The following is a 20,478-nucleotide window of genomic DNA, read 5'->3' as shown; positions in this document are numbered from 1 at the left end:
AAGTAAATGTGAAAGAAGGTTTCTGACTCATAATTAGAAGTATGTCTTTGCAAATCACTGTGTAACTATGGTTAATCCTTATTTCAATAAATAATATGCCAACTTAGAAATAACAATCATTGCTGTATTCTCCCTTTTTATCATTGACTCCTGAAGTCCCATGGAAAGTTCCCAATCTATTTGAGAAATAGATAATGTGATTGTAGCCTACAGATCTGGTGAAAACAATCTTAATGGGATTTTTACGTGTCTCTTAATTTGTTTTCAACATCAGCATTTCTTTGTCCTCCCACCTAACCATCAGTCCCACCTGGACATGAACTAAACAATATATGACTCAGAACGAAAACAACTAACCTTGATGATGGCCCAAACCACCATGATTGCTGGTGGAGTTCACCTGAGCAAGAAACGGAGGGAGGCACTCGGCCCCCACATGCTCATCTGCTCTCCACTAATCATAGTATGTGCCCACTCGATATTCATCCCAAATCTCTCAGCCTTATTTTAAAATAATAGTTAAATAATTACCCTATTTATTGAATTTTTGTGTATGTGCTGCTGAAGCAAGCACATATTTATTGAATTTTTGGAAAAATAAATTAAAAGAGACATCCAGTTTCTTTGAGCCCCCAAAATACCATAGAGCTAGGAAATACTGGTCCACCCTATGACAGATGTAGCTGGCTGCCTAATTATTAGCCTTTCTTACCTTCTCCCTTACTAAGATAGCCCTAATTTTATTTAGGACAACTGTGTCAGTTAGCGTTTGATGCATTATAATCCATCCCAAAATCTAGTGGCTAAAAATAACCACCATCATTCGACGAGTCAATGATATGGGTTTGGTTCAGGTGAAGGTTCTTTTAGTCTTGGTGAGTTTCATTCATATGTCTGAGATCTAAGGATTGGCTAGCTATTGGCTGGGGTGACAGAGGTAATGGAAACATATGAATCTCACCATTCAGCGGGATAGCCAGGGCTTGTTCACATAGTGGTTCAGTACGGTTCTGAGAGAGCAAGACAAAGCATGCACATCCCTTCGACGCCTGAGTTAGAAACTGGCACAATATTCCTTCCACTTGGTTCCACTGGCCAAAACAATTTCTAAGGCAAGCCCAGACTGAAGGAGGGGGAAAGAGACTCCACCTCTTTGTGGGAGGAGGTTCAAAGTCACATTGTGTGAATGGAAAAAAAGGAGAGACGTAATTGCCACCACTTTTGCCAACAACTTGCCATAGCAGCAATGTGTCCAGGTTAAAAACGAGCAGCAACAACCAGAAAAAAAAAGTTTCCGAGCTTTCCTTACATTGAGGGGTGGTCAGATAACACAGTTCTGGTCAAGAGAGATAAGTGAAATGTCTGAGAAAGCTTCTTACTGGTAAAGAGACTTAGCTGCCTTACAGATGTTCCTTGAATCTTCCCCTTCTTCCTGGTAGGAATGCAGAAGCAGTGCTGGAGGTGGAGAAGCCATTCTGAAACCTTGAGGCAATAATGATCAACTTGAAAACCACATCCTAAAATGGCTGAATGGAAAAGTAAAAGAAGACAGATAAAGCCTATTCCCTGAACACTTTTTACATGAAAAAAATAAAACTCCTTACTTGTTTAACCACTGTAAGTCATTTCTGTCACTCTGCTAAATGTACATTCTCTCTCTCTCTCTCTTTCTCTCTCTCTCTCTCTCTCTCTCTCTCTCACACACACACACACTATGTCATGGTGTGGGAAATTCATTTAGCATATTTACCATGGTGCAGCCATTTAGGAAAGAGAAACAGGAAAACATGTTCCCAGGTGGGTTACCTGGGTCACCATAGGTGCCTGAGAGAGGGGAGAGTATTAAATAGAACAAGGACCCAAGGCTAGGAGAGACAAGCCCACCTGGACCCACTGTAGAGCAGGAGTGATGGCTGCCTGCTCTAGAGAACAGCCTAACATTGGATAGACACGTTTTCAAAAATTATACATCTAAAGCAATATTTGGCGCCATGGAGACAAAGAAACAATTGTACACAAAATAGAAATAAAAATGAGAATGCCTACAGATAAGATCTTTCCCTGGGAATATAAGAATTGCTTTCGCCTACTATCATTGTGGGAAACTCTATATATTGGAGAACTGACAGCATTTATCTGTTCAAGTCTTTGGAAAATCATTAATTCATTCAACAAATATTAATCAAGCTCCTTGATAACTGATTTATAATGATTCTTTTTAATTGATTCTCCCATACTTCACAGGATACTTAAGTGCTGTCAGATATGTGACTTTGAAGGAGAACAGAACTACCTTCTTTCCTCTTCTCTTCCCTTCTCCTCTTCTCTTACTTTTTACTTCCTGTCATTCCCTTCCCTTCCTTTCAGGAAAATAAGTTAAGAAGAATCTCATTAACACTCTTCTTTCTTTCTTTAGGTCTGTATTTCTCAAAGCCTGGGACAATACTGGTGTTTACGAAGAAGGCTTAGATGGTAAATAATGCTTAAATACATGGTGAGAAGGTTTTTCTTTTTTCCATTTTCTATTTCTTTGCCTTTAATTAAAAAATGTATTAATAACACAGTTATGAAAGAGCTGTAAGAACAATACAAAAAATAGTCCCCTGCCTCCCTCCTCCTCACCTCTTCACTGCTCCTCCCCAAAGACAACCACTTTTGCCTTTTTTAGCTGTTTTTTAATAGTACTTACTTTTTTTTTAGAGAGAGAGTGTGTGTGCATAAGCTGAGGGGGAGGGGCAGATGGAGAGGGAGAGAGAGAATCTTAAGCAGACCCCATGCCCAGCGCAGAGCCCGATGTGGGGCTCGATCTCACAACCCTGAGATCAAGACCTGAGCCAAAATCACAAGTTGGATGCTTAACCGACTGAGCCACCCAGGCACCCCCTTACTTTCATATTTTAAAATTAAATGCTTATACTACTTTTTTGATTAATCAGATGTATCTTTTGACAATCTATAATTGATCAAAATTCTTATGTAGATTTAAAAATATGTCCATAGACTCTCTGATACTCTTTGGCTTAATCCTCCTCTTCTTGAGTGTGGGCTAAAATTTGTAACTTGCCTCTGACAAATGGAACAAAGTAGAAGTGATGGTATTTGACTTTGGAGATCAGGTCATAAAAAAGCACTGTGGCTTCCATCACAGTTTCTCCTCTCTTTTTCTCTCTCAGGCCACTTGCAGGGGGAGAAGCTAGCTGCCATTTTGTGAGGAACGGAGGCACGTCTCCAACGTCCGTTGAGGAACTGAGGCTTCCTGCCAGCTGCCGTGTGAGCGAGTTTGGAAGCCATCCTTCCTGCCCCAGCCAAGTCTTCAGATGACTGCAGACCCAGCCAACATCTGGACTATGACGTCATGACAGACCCTGAGCCAGAGCCATCCAGCTAAGCTGCTTCCAAGTTCTTGATCCCCAGGAAGTGTGAGGAGACTAAATGTTTACTGTTTAAAGCCACAAAGTTTGGGAGTAATTTGTTATGCAGCAATAGATAACTAATAAAGTACCTTAAAACCATTTTCTCCATACTCTTAATATAGTTACCTGACATTTTCAATTAATCAATGACATCTGTTTATTTCATTATATCTAAGTGAATGTTATTCACTAAGCGAATTATTGTATTATAATTACATGTCCTTCCTTTTACAACATTTTGTTTTTACTAGAATTAATAATTGGCATTACTCTGTCAGTCACACATAGTTATCTATATATATGTCTTCATTACTTTTCCAAATATTTCATCAGATCTATCATATACCTCTTAGAAGTTGTCCTTACTCTAAATGGCATATCATATTAGATCACTTTTAATAAATGATCATAATAGGTTTCATAATGATCATAACAGATCATTTTCAATAATAATATTTAAAATAGTAAATAATTGTTATTTATTTTTCCCCCAAGGAGACCTTTGTCCCAGAGCTATGATCTTGCTCCAACCCAGATATCTATTCTCTAGGTATGTCATCCTGGGACTTGTCTTTCCTTCACTCTGGGGCTTCCATTCACTATTCATGTGTGTTATGACCCCTCCTTCTTAGATCTTATGTCTCCATGTCATTTCTTCTTTATAGGAGAACATACTGCAATAACTTCCTAAGCATAGTTGCATGGGTGAGAAATTGAATTTAGATGTATGAAAATGTCTGATTTCTCCAAGATTATGAATTAGGAGAGGATATTCTATGTGAAGATTGTTTTTATTCGTCATATTTGTTTCTTCCAGATTCTTTTCCTATTTTTCACACTTCCGTTTTTCTCTGGAGTCATTTCCAGTGTACAAAGAAATGACTGAACCGTATCCATTTAACACATTATAATAAAGAAGTTTTTAATTTCAGAAGAAATGTGATAGGAGCAGATTTTAATTAGTCTTATTACTTTTGTTATTCTCACTTCTATATGCTCACAGTGCTTCTTTATATATTTATTTCAACATTTGGTAACCTGCCAGTCTCCATTAAAACATGAACTCATTATGAATCTTCAGTTGATGCTATTTCATCATGTCTAATTTATAAGTGAAAATTGATAGTTTAGCAATAGTTATCACTACCTTTCTATCTGTTCAGGATTGTCTGGGTGGAAGGCTCTGTGTTGGGGAAGATGGAACAAGATTCCATATACATAGGATTTAAAACAAGCCAAGCCAACTTTTTGCACCTCAGTATCTTTGTCTTTTAAATACCAGATTTTGTAGGTGATCGGGAAAATGAGGGACTTCTCAAATCTAATGTCCTAAATGGGAATGGTTTATACAATTTTAAGTGCCAACTTACCTATCTCTGATCTTAAAATTCTAAATTATACTTAAGTACATTAGTTTCCTAGGGCTGCTATAACAAAGTAATATAAATTCAGTGTCCTAAAAAAACAAAAATTTATTACCACACACTTCTGGAGACTAGAGGTTCAAAATCAAGGAATCAATAATATTGGTTCCTTTTAGGAGGCTCTGAGGAAGAGCACTGTGGGTCACACCTTGGTTCTTCACTCTGAGATCAAAGCTAAAACAGAACTTCTGATCTGGAATGTCCAGCCCCATGACAGAGACTCTTAGATCTTCTACTCAGTACTGGTGAACATCACCTGGTTGATCTTACAACAATGTGGGATGGAACAACACTCTCTACTCTCTCTGGAAAGAGTACCAAATAATTGGTAACAATAATATAACCTTCAATGAAGGGGAAGAGACAATTCAGGAGTACTTCAAACTCCAAAAGAAAAAAAAAAATCCTTACCTGCGAACATTTTTCCTCCCCATTAATCGGGTAAACATAAATTCAAAAAGAAATCACAAATAAAATAATTATTTTTAAAGAAAAAATATGATGAAAAGTTAGACCAAGTGCAACAATTGTAACAATACTTGTAAAGTTTAAATTGACCTCAAACATGCCTTAAATTTATTTAAAAATCAATAATATGTAGCTTACAAGGGATATACTTAGAGCAACAAGATAAAGTAATGCTAAAAATAAAGAAATAGGTTGGGATGCTGGGTGGCTCAGCTGGTTAAGCATCCAACTCTTGATTTTGGCTCAGGTCATGATCTCAGGGTCATGAGATCAAGCCCCACATCAGGCTCTACTGGGGGCATAGGGCCTACTTAAGATTCTCTCTCTCCCACTCTCTCTGCCTCTCTACCCCCCAACTTGCATGCCTGTGAACACACACTCTCTCTAAAAAAAATAATAAAAATAAACAATAAAAATAAAATAAAGACATAGACAATGTGAATCAATCCACCTCAAATACAAAGAAACAAAAAGGGATGATAGTAATACAACACAATTCAAAGGGAAGACATTGGTTCACAGAATGATCCTGTTAAAACATCATTCAGATGAGATCACTTCTGTGCTCAAAACCCTGGACCTCAAAAATAAAAGCATGCTTATTTTCTATGACCTACAGGAGCCTAAATCTCTTGGCCTATCTTTATCTGACTTCATCTGTCTGACTTCATCTCCTATAACTTACCCTTCCTTTCACTTTCAGCCACATAGGAAACCTTTGCACTGGCTGTTCCATCTGCCTGGAAGGCTCATTCCCAAATTACCTCCTTCAAGTCTTTATGGAAAATTCACCATCACAGTGACACTGTGTTGACCAAAATTTCAGTCCCCTGTCTGGAGGTTACACATCCCCCTTCCCTGCCTTCTTTTCTTTCTTAGCCCTACTTGGCATACTATATATTTTATTTGTATATGATATGTGTATTGTCCAATTTCCTTACTAAAATATAAACCCCAAGAAGTGAGAATTTCTGTATGTTTTATCAATACTGTATATCCTAGAAGTGTTGGTGTATGTTTTCTGTAATGGGCCAAATAGTAAATACTTTAGGCTTTGCAGGCCATCTGGTCTCGGTTAAAATGACTCAATTCTGTCAATGAGGTACAAAAATAGTCATGGATAATACATAAATAAATGAGCATGGCTGCAGTCTAGTAAATATTTATTGGCACAATTTTATATTTCATATAATTTTCAAGCATCACCAGTATTATTCTTCCTTTTTTTTTTTAAGCACTTAAACATGGAAAAAAGCTTTTTTAGGTCACAAGCCATACAGAAGGTGGGAGCAAGCCAAATTTGGCCCATGGGTCACAGTTCACAGACCACTGCTCCCCAAAAATGCTTGGCAGGTGGTAGGTTTTGAATGAATGAATGTGAAGATGTCAATATTTATACCTGAATATTTAATAGCAAAGATGAATAACAAATTACATTTAAAAAGAATTGACTGAAATGATAATCTATAAAATCATAACAATAATCATACTTATTTTATCATTTTTAATCCTACAGATGAAAATAGGGAGCATATCAATGCAAGAAGTTGTACAACAGAGGTTGTAGACAGATGCTGATTTTTCTTACTACAGTTGGAAAGCACAATTAATTTGCAAGTACTTGAAGAACATCTATGAATGTTGTGCCAGTTTTTAAAAATGGATACACATTCATTTGCACTCTTCACATTGAGATAGAGTCTCTGTCCACTCAATTTGGGTGGCCTTGTGACTGCTTTAAATAACAGAGTAAGCATAAGTGATGCTGTTTAATTGCTGATGGTGGGCCATTAAAGGCCATGCAGCTTCCACCTGTGTCGATGGGAATGCTCACTCTCTAAATGCTTCCATTTGGATACTCCATCTCAGAATCCAGCTGCCATGCTGTGAAGCAGTCCAACCCATTTGGAGAGGTTAAGTGTAAGCACTCAAGCTGACAATCCAAGCTGAGCCCAGCCTTCAAGTCACCCCTTCCTAGCTTCAAGGCATCCCTGCCTTAGCTCCAGAAGCCCCCAGATAATGACAACTCTCCAGACATTCAAGTCATCCCAGCTCTAGTCTTCCTAGCTGAGACCCCAGATCATGAAACATAGAAAAGTCATTCTTGCTATGCTTTGTCTGAATTCCTGACTGAGGAAATCCATCAACATAATAAAATGGTAGTTGGTGAATGAGCCCTCATTTGGGACAGTTTTTTATTTAGCAATAGTTCTAGAAAATAATTCATCATAATACTAGGCCAAAAGAAAGTTACTGCATAATTCAATTTAAAAAAATTCAGATTACTCATAAATAGAACTAAAAACTAAAGCATAGTTACAATATGAAATCTAAACTCACTTTAGCAATAGTGACCTGAAAAGTGATTCAGTGAAGAACATAAGACTAGGTTCTGTAGTTTCCTCAAATACGAATAAGCTGAAGTTTTAGAGAGTACCAATGAGTAGAATAATATAATACAAACAAAAGGAAATGTTGAAAAAGACTCTGGCTCAGAACTACACCTTTTATTTGATTATTCCCATGACTAATCAGTTGTGAAATTCTGCAACTTTTACCAGTATTTCCATTATTTCTTCCTTTAAAGTGCTACAGACCAAATTCATCTTTTCTCAGCTCCTCTGCTTCATTATCTAACTTCTCTCTTGACTTCAAGCCTGTTGTTCTTCAAAATAGCTCTCCTTCTGCCTCCAGAGGCTTTGATTTAAGCAGAAGCTGTATCATGTCACTCCCTTTTCAAAAAATTTTAATGGGATCCTTTGTGTATAAAATAAAGCCTAAAATCTTTAGCATGGCAAGCAAGGTCTTCAAAGGCTACCTCCTGCAAAACACTTATCCATTCTCATTCTTTATAAAAATCCCTATCTTCTAATCACTTAATATTATTATTTAATAATGTGGATATTATTTTTTAAATATTTTTTAAGATTTTATTTATTTATTTGAGAGAGAAAGAGAGAGCACGAGCAGGGGGGTGGGGCAGAGGGAGAGGGAGAAGCAGACTCCCCACTGAGCAGGGAGCCTGACACAGGGCTCTGATCCCAGAACCCTGGGATCATGACCTGAGCCCAAGGCAGATACTTAACAGACTGAGCCACCCAGGCACCCCTAATAATGTGGATATTATATGGATGCATCATTCATTCACATTGCCCTAGCCAAGGGACAAAGATGGTTCCAAATCTGGAAATTTGGGCTTTTAGAAAGGATTATTTTGGAGGCAGTTCACAGAATACAAATAAAATTATTTCATTCTAAGAAAAAGGACTTTGTTGGCTCATGTATATGAAAAGTCGAGGAGTATCTGGCTTAGGTAGGTCATGATCTCGCGATTCATGTGATGTCCTTGATCTCTCTCTGTCTCTCCATCTCTTGGTACAGGCTTCCTCCGTGTGGGCTTCACTCTCAGGCAATCTCTCTGCAGGTGCTAATTCCTAGCAACTCTGAAATTATATCTCACCATCTTTGCTTGGCAATACCAGTAGTTAAGTAAGCTTTTTTCCTAGAAGTTGCAACATAAGTCCTAGAATCGATTTGTATTGGCCTGACTTGGGTTGCACATCCACCCCTACAGCCAAGGGGAAGGAATTCACTGCTTCACACGGGCTGAGAAAAATGAATCTGGTGGTAAAGCCAATACAGCCCAAATACACAGAATGAAACTCGAACAAGAATAGCTACCTCAATGTGGTCTCACGTCAGGAAGAGGAATGAATGCAAGACATGCGTGGACAACATTCACTTATTGGGCAATTTCTCAAAACTTGCTGAAAAAACATCCTATTTGGCATAGAAAAGATGCTATCTTAAGGAGCACCCAAAAAAGCTATCTTTGAACATTTACTCATGAGAAAGAGGGAATGAATGTGGTCTTTGTAATTCTGCAGTCTGTGTGGAGGGCTGAGTGGAAGTAACAGAAATTTCGGTTCATAAAGAGGAAAGTGTTTCCTTCAGAAAATAGAACAGGCTGGCTATAGGGTAGAGATGGACTGAGCAGAATCCAGAAGAAGGAAGGTTTGGGGAAAATGTTCTGCTCTATCATGAGGCAAAGGTTCTGGGGTGGTGAATAGGGTGTCAGTTGGCACTTGCACACCTCACTGAATTGGAGACATTCAGTTACCCCATGAAACTTACCTTTATCTGTTTATATACCAATTTCCAGGGTTTTGAGTGAGCTGGAAGCAGGTCCATGGAAACACCAGTCAATCATTGTGTATCTATCTAATGTAGGCCTATTGTACAATTGTCAAATAAGTGATTCAGCAAATGACTTGGATTTGAGTCCTCACTACACATTTAATTTACATAAATAATGTATTGAATAATTTGATCTGCAGAAGGCTCCATTTCTTCATTCATCTGTAATGAGAAATAATAATACACCCCTACCTGTGACAATGCTTTGAAGACCAACTAAGGGTGCTTCATCTAATGCAGGATTCAAATGCCTTTACGATGTTGATTAAACTCTTTGTCTTTTGCTCATAATTGGGGTAAGAAACTAGTTGTTTCTTACTTGGCTTTGAGAAGTTTACAAGGGAGGAGGTGAAAAGAATTAACAAACATAAATTAGGAATTAACCTAAATACATAATAGTCATTTGAGCCCAATCTGGTAACTGATTATGTTTTTAAATCAATCTTATTCTACTCTAAAAATAATGAGTAATTTGACTTCAATCCTCTCTCCTTACCACCCACTTCCTACCCCCTTTCCATGAACTATTTTTATTAAGTATTTATCAATTCATCTTATGAGTTGCTTATGCAAAACAAGATAAAAGTTTCTCATTTCTTCTCATAACATCTGCTTGAGAAATGACTCTTTGTGGAATTCAGAGTAAAAAAATATGTGCTAGAATATTAAAGCAACACAGATGATTAAAATATCACACCTTGCCTGTTTCTTTGGCAAGCTGAATGACGAAACAAAGATGAAATATTAGCATGTGTTTTCACATGAATATGTTAGGGGAGAAAAAACTTCACAAATTTTTTTTATTTTGTTTTCACTTATATCTGATATTTTTAAACCCTCAGAATTTATCTTGATGCCTCTCCTAAATAATAGCTTAGACAAGCCAGGTACAGAATATTTCATAAGTCAGACTTAGAACAGCATAACAGTATTTTTGACCAAGGAAAGAATACCAAATACTTTCTTCTCTTAGTATTCAGGAAGTTTGTCCTGAGTTCACAGATCTGAGTTTCATATACTTAGCTTTTTTTTTTTTTTTAAAGATTTTATTTATTTGACAGAGAGACACAGCGAGAGAGGGAATACAAGCAGGGGGAGTGGGAGAGGGAGAAGCAGACTTCCTGCGGAGCAGGGAGCCCGATGCAGGGCTTGATCCCAGGACCCTGAGACCATGACCTGAGCTGAAGGCAGACGCCCAACGACTGAGCCACTCAGGCGCCCCTATACTTAGCTTTTTTGAAAACAAGACTCAAAATTAAGGTTCCCTTTAGAGTCTCTTAAAAATCAAAATCCGTCAGGGGGTGCCTGCCTGGCTCAGTCAGCAGAGCATGTGACTCTTGATCTCGGGGCTATAAATTCAAGCCCAATGTTGGGTGTGGAGATTACTTAGAAAAATAAAATAAAATCTTTAAAAAAAAAAAAATCAAATCCTTTGAATCCAGCTTTATTCGGTAAAGGACCTTAGAGTTTAGGTAATCTATCCTCATTAAGTCAAATGAGACCTCTAACAATTTTAAAAACATAATAGTTTCATTGAGATATAAGTTACACACCATGCAATTCATACATGTAAAGAACAAAATTCTGTGGGCTTAAATATATTCACTGAGTTGTGCAACCATTGCCACAATCTAATGTTAGAACGTTTTCATCACCCCAGAAAGAAACCCCATGCCCATTAGCAGTCAGTCCCCATTCCCTCCTTTCTCCCTGCCTGGCAAACTACAAATCTCTTTTCTGTCACTATAAATTTGCCTCTTCTGGACACTGCATATAAATGAAATCATGCAATATGGGGCCTTCTGTGACTGGCTTCTTTTACCTGGTATGTTTTCAAGTTTCATGCATGTATCATGTATCAGTACTTCACTCCTTTTTATGGCCAAACGATACTACATTGTATGGATATGCCACATTTTATCTATTCATTCATCAGTTGATGAACATTTTGGGTTGTTTCTACTTTCGGGCTACCATGAATAATGCTATTTTGAATATTTCCAAGTTTTTGTGTGGGCATACATTTTCATTTCTTTTAAGCAAACACCTGGGAGTGGAATTGCTGGGTCATATAGTAACACTGTTTAACCATTAGAAAACTGCCAGATTGTTTTCCAGAGCAGCTATCCTATTTTACATTCCTAGCACCAATATATGAGGTTTCCAACTTCTCCACATCCTCACCAACACTTGTCATTATCTTTTTGATAATTGTCACCCTAGTGGATGTGAAGTGTCATTGTGGTTTTGACTTGCATTTCCCTGATGGCTAATGATGTTGAGCATCTTTCCATGTACTTATTGACTATTCATATCTTAAAGAAATATCTGTTTACATCCTTGGCCCATTTTCTAACTGGGGTATCTTTTTGTTGTTGAGTTGTAAGAATTATTTATATATTCTGGATACTACAACCTTATCAGATATATGATTTGCAAATATTTTCTCCCCTTTTGTAGGTTGTCTTTTCACTTTCTTGATGGTATCCTTTGAAACACAAAAATGTTTAATTTTGATAAGTCTAATTTATCTCTTTTCTTTTGGTATCATATCTGAGAAGACTTTGCCTACTCCAAAGTCACAAAGATTTACTCCTATATTTTCTTCTAAGAGTTTAATAGTTTTAGTCCTTACATTTAGGTCTATAAACCATTTTGAGTTAACTTTAGTGTATGGTATAAGGAAGAGGTCTAAACTTGTCCTTTTGCATGTGAATATTCAGCCGTCTAAGCTCCATTGACTGAAAAGACTATTCTTTCCCCAACTGAATGGTCTTGGAAATTTGATGTGATTTTTGACCCTTGAACTAGTTGTGAAAATTCTAAATAATCTAATCTGAACATTTTGAACTAGTGAATCTAGATTGTTAAATTTTTCCATTAGATTTTTCTTTAATTTGATTGTCCTTTAAAAAACACAGATAATGCCTCAGTCCTAAACTTTAAAGGAGCTTTTGGATTATTTCCAAAACCTAATTTTCACTATCTCTGAAAATGTGAAAATTCTTGGAATTTTTCATTGACTTTCTTAAATATTGCTCTGCAAATCTTTGCCTCAGTTAGCCGGTTAACTGAATGTCTTAAATAATGCTCCCCTGTGAATTTTACAGTTGACAAAATCTAATCTAACTCCAGTTCTATCCTTAATCTCAGTTCAAATACCTGGTCCTTTTTTGTTCTAGTGTAATTTGAGGCAGGTTTGATGTACAAAGCATTATAAGGCATCACCTGGGCCACTATATGTGAATGTAAATGGGAGAGAGTATTTTTAGCAGTAATATTTTTACCCAGGACAAGATATTGAATAATGAAAAGAGAGACACATAAATTCTGTGTACTAAAAAACTCATCATCCACTTAAAGATTTACTTATTAAATATACACAATTAATCAAGAGATATACTAAATTTGCTTCTCTAGTCATATCTCAAGGATCATATGCATTATGATCTTGTTAGTATCACAAACTTTATATGAGATGGTGGTAGTCAAAACGCCCCTATTGGGGCACCTGGGTGGCTCAGTTGGTTAAGCATCTGCCTTCGGCTCAGGTCATGATCTCAGGGTCCTGGGATCGAGCCCCACATCAGGCTCCCTGCTTGGCGGGAAGCCTGCTTCTCCCTCTCCTGCCCCCGCCCCCCCGCTTGTGTTCCCTCTCTCGCTGTCTCTCTCTCTGTGTCAAATAAATTAAAAAAAAAAAAAAAAAGCCCCTATTTATAGGAAGTATATCAGTTAGCTTTCACTACATAGCAAACATCCCAAAACATAAAACAATGACCACTTGCTTAGCTCACAATTCCATGGGTCTACTGGACAGTTCATCTGATCTGAGATTGTTCAACTGGTCTTGGCCACGTTCACTTAGGAGTCATGCAGGTCAGCTGGCAGCTGGATTATCTAGAATAGCCTCACTCCACATCTTGGAGGTTGGTCAGTTCTCAGGCACCACCTGCTCTCATCATTCAGCAGCCTGCCCAGACTTCTTCACATAGAAATCTCAGGATTCAAGAGTAGCAAGAGAGGGTAAGCCCCAATTTACAAGCACTTTTCAAACCGTTTATATCACATTTGCTACTATACATTAGCCAAAGCAAGTTACAGGGCCAGCCAGATTCTAGAGGAGGGAAAAATCCAGTTACAGAGGGAAGGAGCCGCAAAGTATGTGGCTAATTTTGCAAACTACCACAGAAAGCAAAACACAGGATTTCATAGTGGTACCAAAATAAGGTCTTTAGCACGGGACTTCCAATCATGAGTTTGGTACGTGTATTACTATTTAAATTTTTATGCTACTTCTGGATAATTCCTTTAACAATTACTTTTATCTTAATTGAGTTAGTTGTTATTTTAATAGGCATAATGCAAGCATGTAGAAAGAAAATATAAGGAAAAGAAAGAGGTACAAAATGAAAAGAAAGACTTTCCCTCAATCTTTCTCATTCCCTCCCCCCTCCACACTTGCCCCTCATGGACCATTTTTGTGTAGTTCTTTTCAGGCCTTTGGAGGTAATACTAGATAAAATGTGCCCATATGTCCATATTTATCACCACTAAGCAGTGTCTGTTCAGGCTCTTTGTGGACATAAGAAATATTTAGTTTATTTTCTCTATAGCTTTTCCATCTACTTTCTCTCCCTCTTTCTATGTTTTTTGATAACATTTTTAAAAATTTTAAATCATATACTAAGATCTCTATTTTAGACCCATCAGCTCCAAGCTGTAGCTCTCAATTTCTCACCATACAAGATGAGGTATTTGATGTTCTGACATCTTTCCACTTGCTTTCACAGCCCGCACCTCTACCACTTGTCAGAATCTGCCAGGCATTGCATTACTTTGACAATGTTGTGTAGCATTTATATTCTGACTTCTACTTATAATAAAGTTCTGCATCCACAGTTTGGTTCTGAAAATCATGAACCAATAAACAATATTAAAAATATGATGATTATGCAGAAATTGGGGGTGTGATTGAACTCACAAAGAGGTAATCCTGTGTCTCTTAACCTGAGTCACTTGAAGGAGAATATTTCAAACATCAAGGTCAAATGTATTTTATGACATTCCATCACTTGTTCGATATAATGACACACTTCAGTTTGTTTCAAATTTATAACATGATTTTCTTATACAACTTTTATAAATCTGCTGGAGAATTTTATTGCATTCCCTTTGTTTTTCTTGTTGTCAGAGAGAAAGTATACATATTTTATCACATTCTTTAAAGCATCAACTTGCCTTATCATGCTACTTGTTGGATGATATAAAATGCTTCTAGGCCATAAGCACAGCTGTCTTCTTCTTGCTTCTTTTTATTGTTCTCCTGGGTTACTTCTATTTTTTCCTCAGGCCTTTGAATTTCGCTTGGATTCTTTTAGAAATGGTGCTTAAGAGGTGAGTTTAACGAGTCCTTACACGAATGAATGTATCTTTTATTTCCTAGAATTCTAGCTCCCTCTTTTTTTTTTCCTTCTTACAATTTTGAAGGCATAATTATACCATCTTTTAAGATACAAGGTTGCTGATGTGAGAATTTTAATGCCAATCTGATTCTTAATCGTTAGTATGCAATGCAGTTATGTTTACTTAAAAAATTTAATTAGGTATAATATGCAATCCAAAACTGGACAAATTATAGCTTGATGGATTATCTCAAAATGATCACATAAGTAAGAGGTAAAACAATATCTGTGTCTCAGAAGCCCTTTTTGAGTCCCATTTTCAATTACTACCACCTTCTTCCCGTAAGGCATCATTTTCCTGATTCCTAATAGCTTAATAGTTTTGACTGTCTTTGAGTTTATAAAATAGAAACAAAATACTATATATTGTTTTGTGACTAGCCCCTCTCACTCAACATTAGGTCTGTGAGAATTATTCACATTGTTGCTTATAGAAGTGATCTGTTCATTTCAATTTCTGAAAAGCATTCCATTTTATGAATATATAAAAATATTTTTTTTAATGTTTATACATATTTGTTTCTAGTCTTTGGTTGTTAAAATAAATTATAAACATTTTTGTTGGTGTACATACAGTCGCATTTCTAATGTGTTCTATTTTATGCCATTTAGGGTCTTATGATTATATTAAGTTTTAGAAGATATCATCAAGCCAAAGCATTTGTACCAATATCACTCTTACCAGCAATGTATGAAAGTTCTAGTTCCTTGAAATCTTCACCAGCACTTGGTATTGTCAGTCTATCTAATTGTTGCTATTCTGTCTGGTGTATAGTAGCAGTTTGTTTTTCAAGCTTCATTTGAGTATCTCTGTAATACCAATGTTGGCCATTTGTTTTATAGATGGTCAGGTTTTTTGCCAATTTTCCCATTGGGTTGATTGTATTGGTTAATTTATTTGTAGGAGTTCTTTTCGTGTTCTGGAAAACTATAACCCATAGTTGGTTATAACATATATCTTCTCCCATTCTTTGGCTTGCCTTTTATACTCTTTTAATGACATGTTTAATGAACAGAAATAATTGATTTCATCAATCTTGTCCTCTGTGGTTAGTGCTAACATGTCTCTTTAAGTTCCTTACACTTCGGTCCTGAAGATATTCTATTTTGTGGTCTTCCAGAAGTTTTGCTCTTTTACCATTCACATTTTGATCTATAATCACTGGAACTGATTTTTGTGAAATGTAGGGGTCAGGATTCAGATTTTCCCTGTTGATATCCAATTGACTCAATACATTTATTGAAGGGAAAAAAGTCTTTTGTTTCTGGGTTACCATGATACCTTTGTCATAAATCAAGTATCCATTAATACATGGGTCTGTTTCTGGACTCCAGTGTTTCATTGTTCTATCAGTAAATTCTGGCACCATGCCACCCATTTTTAATTTATGGTAGCTTTAAACTGATGGTGTAGGTAGATTTGGTAGTATAGGTCCTCTAACTCAATATTTTTAAAGATAGTTTTGATTGTTCTTGGGCCTTCACATTTCCATATAAATTTTAGAGTTAATTTGCCAATTTCTACAAAATCACCAGCTGTGATTTTGATTGAAAATTTATTAAATATATATATTTAAGGAGAATTGACATCTTAACAATATTAATTCTTCCTGTTCATGAAAATAGTATATATCATTATGTATTTTGATTTTCTAGCAACAATGCATTACAGTTTTCTATGCAGAGGTCCAACAGATTTTTACTAGACTTATTCTGTGTGTTTGATATTTCTGATGCTATTATTAAGTAGTATCATGTATTTTAATTTCAGCAAATTGTAAATATTTGCTGCTGTTGTACATGACATGATGATTTTAATGATCACCTTATATCACTGACCAAATGTTACTTCTCAAGATTCCTTTAAATTTTCTACATAAACAAATAAAGGCGTGTTGTCTCCAAATAGTAAGTTTATTTCTTCTTTCCCAATATTAACCATATTTCTTTGTTTTTGCCTCATTGCAATAGATAGAACCTCTTGTACAAAATTGAAAACATATGGTAATATCAGACATTCTTGTCTCAATCCCAACCTCTGGGTTTTTTCCCCAGACACTCATATTTAGATTAAGAAAGCTTCCTGACATTCCTGGTTTGCTAAGGATTTTTTTTTAATTAAGTAGGCTCCAGCCCCAGCATGGAGCCCAGTGTGGGGCTTGAACTCACCACCCTGAGATCAAGACCTGAGCTGAGATCAAGAGTCAGACGCTCAACTGACTGAGCCACCCAGGCACCCTACTAATGACTTTTTTTTTTTATCATAAATGATAAATAAACAGATTTTATAAACTGCCTTTTCTGCATCTATTGATTATTCAATTTTTCTCATATATTCTGTTAATGTGATAAATACATTGATTTTTTTGTGTTTAACCAACTTTGTATTCTTGGAACAAACGTAACTTGGTCAAGATCCCTTTTATTTATTGATATATACTATTTGCTAATTTTTATTTATTTATTTTTTGTTTGCTAATTTTTAAAGGATTTTTCCATCTATTTCCATGTAAGGTATTGGTTCATTATGTTTGGAATATAATTGCCAGGTTTTATTATCAAAGTTACGCTAGCCTATTAAGTGAGTTGCAGAATGTTTCCCCTCTTACTATTCTTTGGAAGAGTTTGTATAAAATATGTATTCTTTCTTTCTTTTATATTGAGAGGAAGTTTCTGGAGAAGGTATCATTGCCTGAAGAGCTTTTTTTTCTTCTTCTTTAAATATTTTACTAACAAATTTATTCAATTATACATTCAATTTAAGAGTGTTTCTCTATGTGTACAATAGCATTTCAAATACCTCTGAGGATTTTAAGCTTAAATTAGCATCTCTTCCCCTAGGTTACTTAAGTATCCCCTTGAGTCTGTAGTCTTTTTGTTTATCTTGTTATTTCTCCTTTGCATGGCCAATTGTCTTCAAATACCTGAAAATGTCGGTTATCCAGTGATTTACTGTCTGAGGACCAGATTAATAACATCAGCAGCTGGCTTGGGTGTGCTCAGCCCTTACCAATTTCTACACTAAAGGAGAAGAATTGCTGCAATATCTGTGTGTGTTATGAGATGACATCATCTCTAAGAGAGCATGAAGGAAGATGTGCCCCTCCTCCAAATGGCATAATTAGAGGGGTCCTAATAGAGAGAGCTAACTCCTGTTCTGGATGGCCATGTTCTGCCCAGAACTTCTGTTTCTTTAAAAAGTATCTCTCTGGCTTTATCCTGGAACTGAGCTCTGCAGCTGTACTCAAGGGATGATGAAGGAGGGTCGGAGAGATTATTCTATAAGCCATTTAGCAAAGAAATCAGCCAGGCCCCTACTTTTTGTCCCTTCTCTCAGTTCTGCTCTCCATATCCTCTGATTTCACTGGCCACAGCATGAACCCCACACTCAGCTACCAACTTCTCCTGAGGTCATTCAAATCACCTGTTCGCATGATTCTACCTTCCCGAAACTTGTCAGCATCTTTGTTCCACTGATGTTCCCTTCTCCTGTTTTAAGTCCTACCTGTCATTTCAATGTTTTACTTTTGGTTTAGTTTTTTTAATTTTTATTTTATAAGGGTTTTTGTTTGTTTGTTTGTTTTGAATGGATAGAACCAAAAGATTTATTCAGTCATGGTTCTTGAATTTAAATATTATATTTTTTTAAAAATTTGAATATTGTTTATTACTTATTAATGTTATGTCAATAACATGCAACTAGGGAATTTAAAGTGATAGTGTAGTATGTTCAAGATTATTTTTACAACACCTGAGAGATACAAACACACAAACATACATGTAGGTAGGGAGAAGGGAGAGTGAAGATAAGAGAGAGAAGGTATAAAATTTAGGACAATAACCAAGCAGCTGCCTAGGGAGTTTCCTGGTTTTAATGAAAAAGAATCATAAATATGCAGGAATAATATTTAAAATTTGCCTATGCTATAAATCTTCACATAAATCAGAAATTAACAAATATTTTAAAGGTCCATGTCTGCTAAAAATACTACTTTATCTTCATTTTACTCATACATACCAAATAGATTATGCATATCTTGTGTAAGGTATATCACCAAGAAATGTCCTAATTTATCAATAAAATTACTCACTCTATTAACATGATAACTTCATGCTTATCTTAATTTAAAGCAAGATAGATTATTGGTCTTGAAAATAAAAATATACATTTTCAACTTCCCTTTCCTTGTTCCCTAACCCAGTGCCAACCTCACTGGCTAATCTATATGGACCTAAAAAAGTTAACAATAAAACAAGGGACAACCCAGTGCCGAGGACTGATGGGTAAGTGATTTAATTGGCAATGCCCAATTTACTACATAGGAAACCACTCTGGTAAATTATTTTATAAGGCATAAGGAATTCCCATTTATGCCACTTTTTAATTTTCAAAACATGTTTTCTCAATCTGAAAAAGTATATCATTTTCAAGATGTGATGGTTCTTCTCCCTCTGCCTATGCCAGTTCCCTCTCCCATTCTCTGCCCTGCTATGTACCCCAAGAGGTCTCTTCCCTTGGCACAGCCTCTCCTAGACCCCCTTGCCAGCTGGCTTCCAATTGGCTCACGCCACTAGGAAGTAATGGCAGGAGATCACAGGATGGGAGGTGAGAAAAGCCAGAGGATTTCTCCCTGCTTCTCTCCCTGGCTTCTGACTGTGTCTGCCTGTCTACAGCTTCCTCTACACTTGCAGCTCTCCATGGACTCCAATGACAACAATCCCTCCCACAGGTAGTAATGACCTCCCGTGACTGCTAGTCTCCATCCCCAGATTGCTCCTTTAGCCCCGACCACATCTCTGCAATTAGTTTTGTCACCAGAGTCTCTTGTCACCAGGGTGAGCTCTGTTCATGGTTGGAACCCTGACAGATACACTAGATTTCAGAAATGGTGTAGTTCAAATCCCATAGGAAATGCTTCTCTCAGATGGTATTTCTACTGAGAGTCACGTGGGGCCCTAAATAAATCTCTGCTACCTCACAGTTAGATATTCTATTAATGTCCCCTGATTGTTGAGGTTGCTTTAGATGACTAGAAAACGTATTTCTTTAAAAAATTACTGTGTTTAAAGGTTGCTTAACAACTTGCCCTTTGAAATATTGGATACATGTAGTCCAGTGGTTCTCTCCCTCAGCTGGGGAGTTGTTTAATACCAGTTATGGTAGGCAGAATTCTAAGATGGCCCCAAGATTTCCTGCACCTTCATCCCCAGTTTACACACTCTGCATAATACCCAGGACTGTGAGTTTGAGAGCTTACCTTTCTGTGATTAGGTTACACTATAGACAGCACAGCTGACTTTAAGAAAGGGAGATTATCTAACAGGACAATATCAATCATATTGCAATATAAATGTATTAAATCAATATGTTACACACCCTAAACTTACACAATGTTATATGCCAATTATATATCAATAAAAAATATTTTGAAAAGCTGAAAGAAAGAAAGAAAGAAGAAAGAAAGAAAGAAAGAAAGAAAGAAAGAAAGAAAGAAAGAAAGAAAGAAAGAAAGA

The sequence above is a fragment of the Phoca vitulina genome, unplaced genomic scaffold (assembly GCF_004348235.1).
Source record: "Phoca vitulina isolate PV1807 unplaced genomic scaffold, GSC_HSeal_1.0 scaffold22, whole genome shotgun sequence".
Classification (NCBI taxonomy): Eukaryota; Metazoa; Chordata; class Mammalia; order Carnivora; family Phocidae; genus Phoca; species Phoca vitulina.
This window is presented reverse-complemented; position numbering follows the sequence as displayed.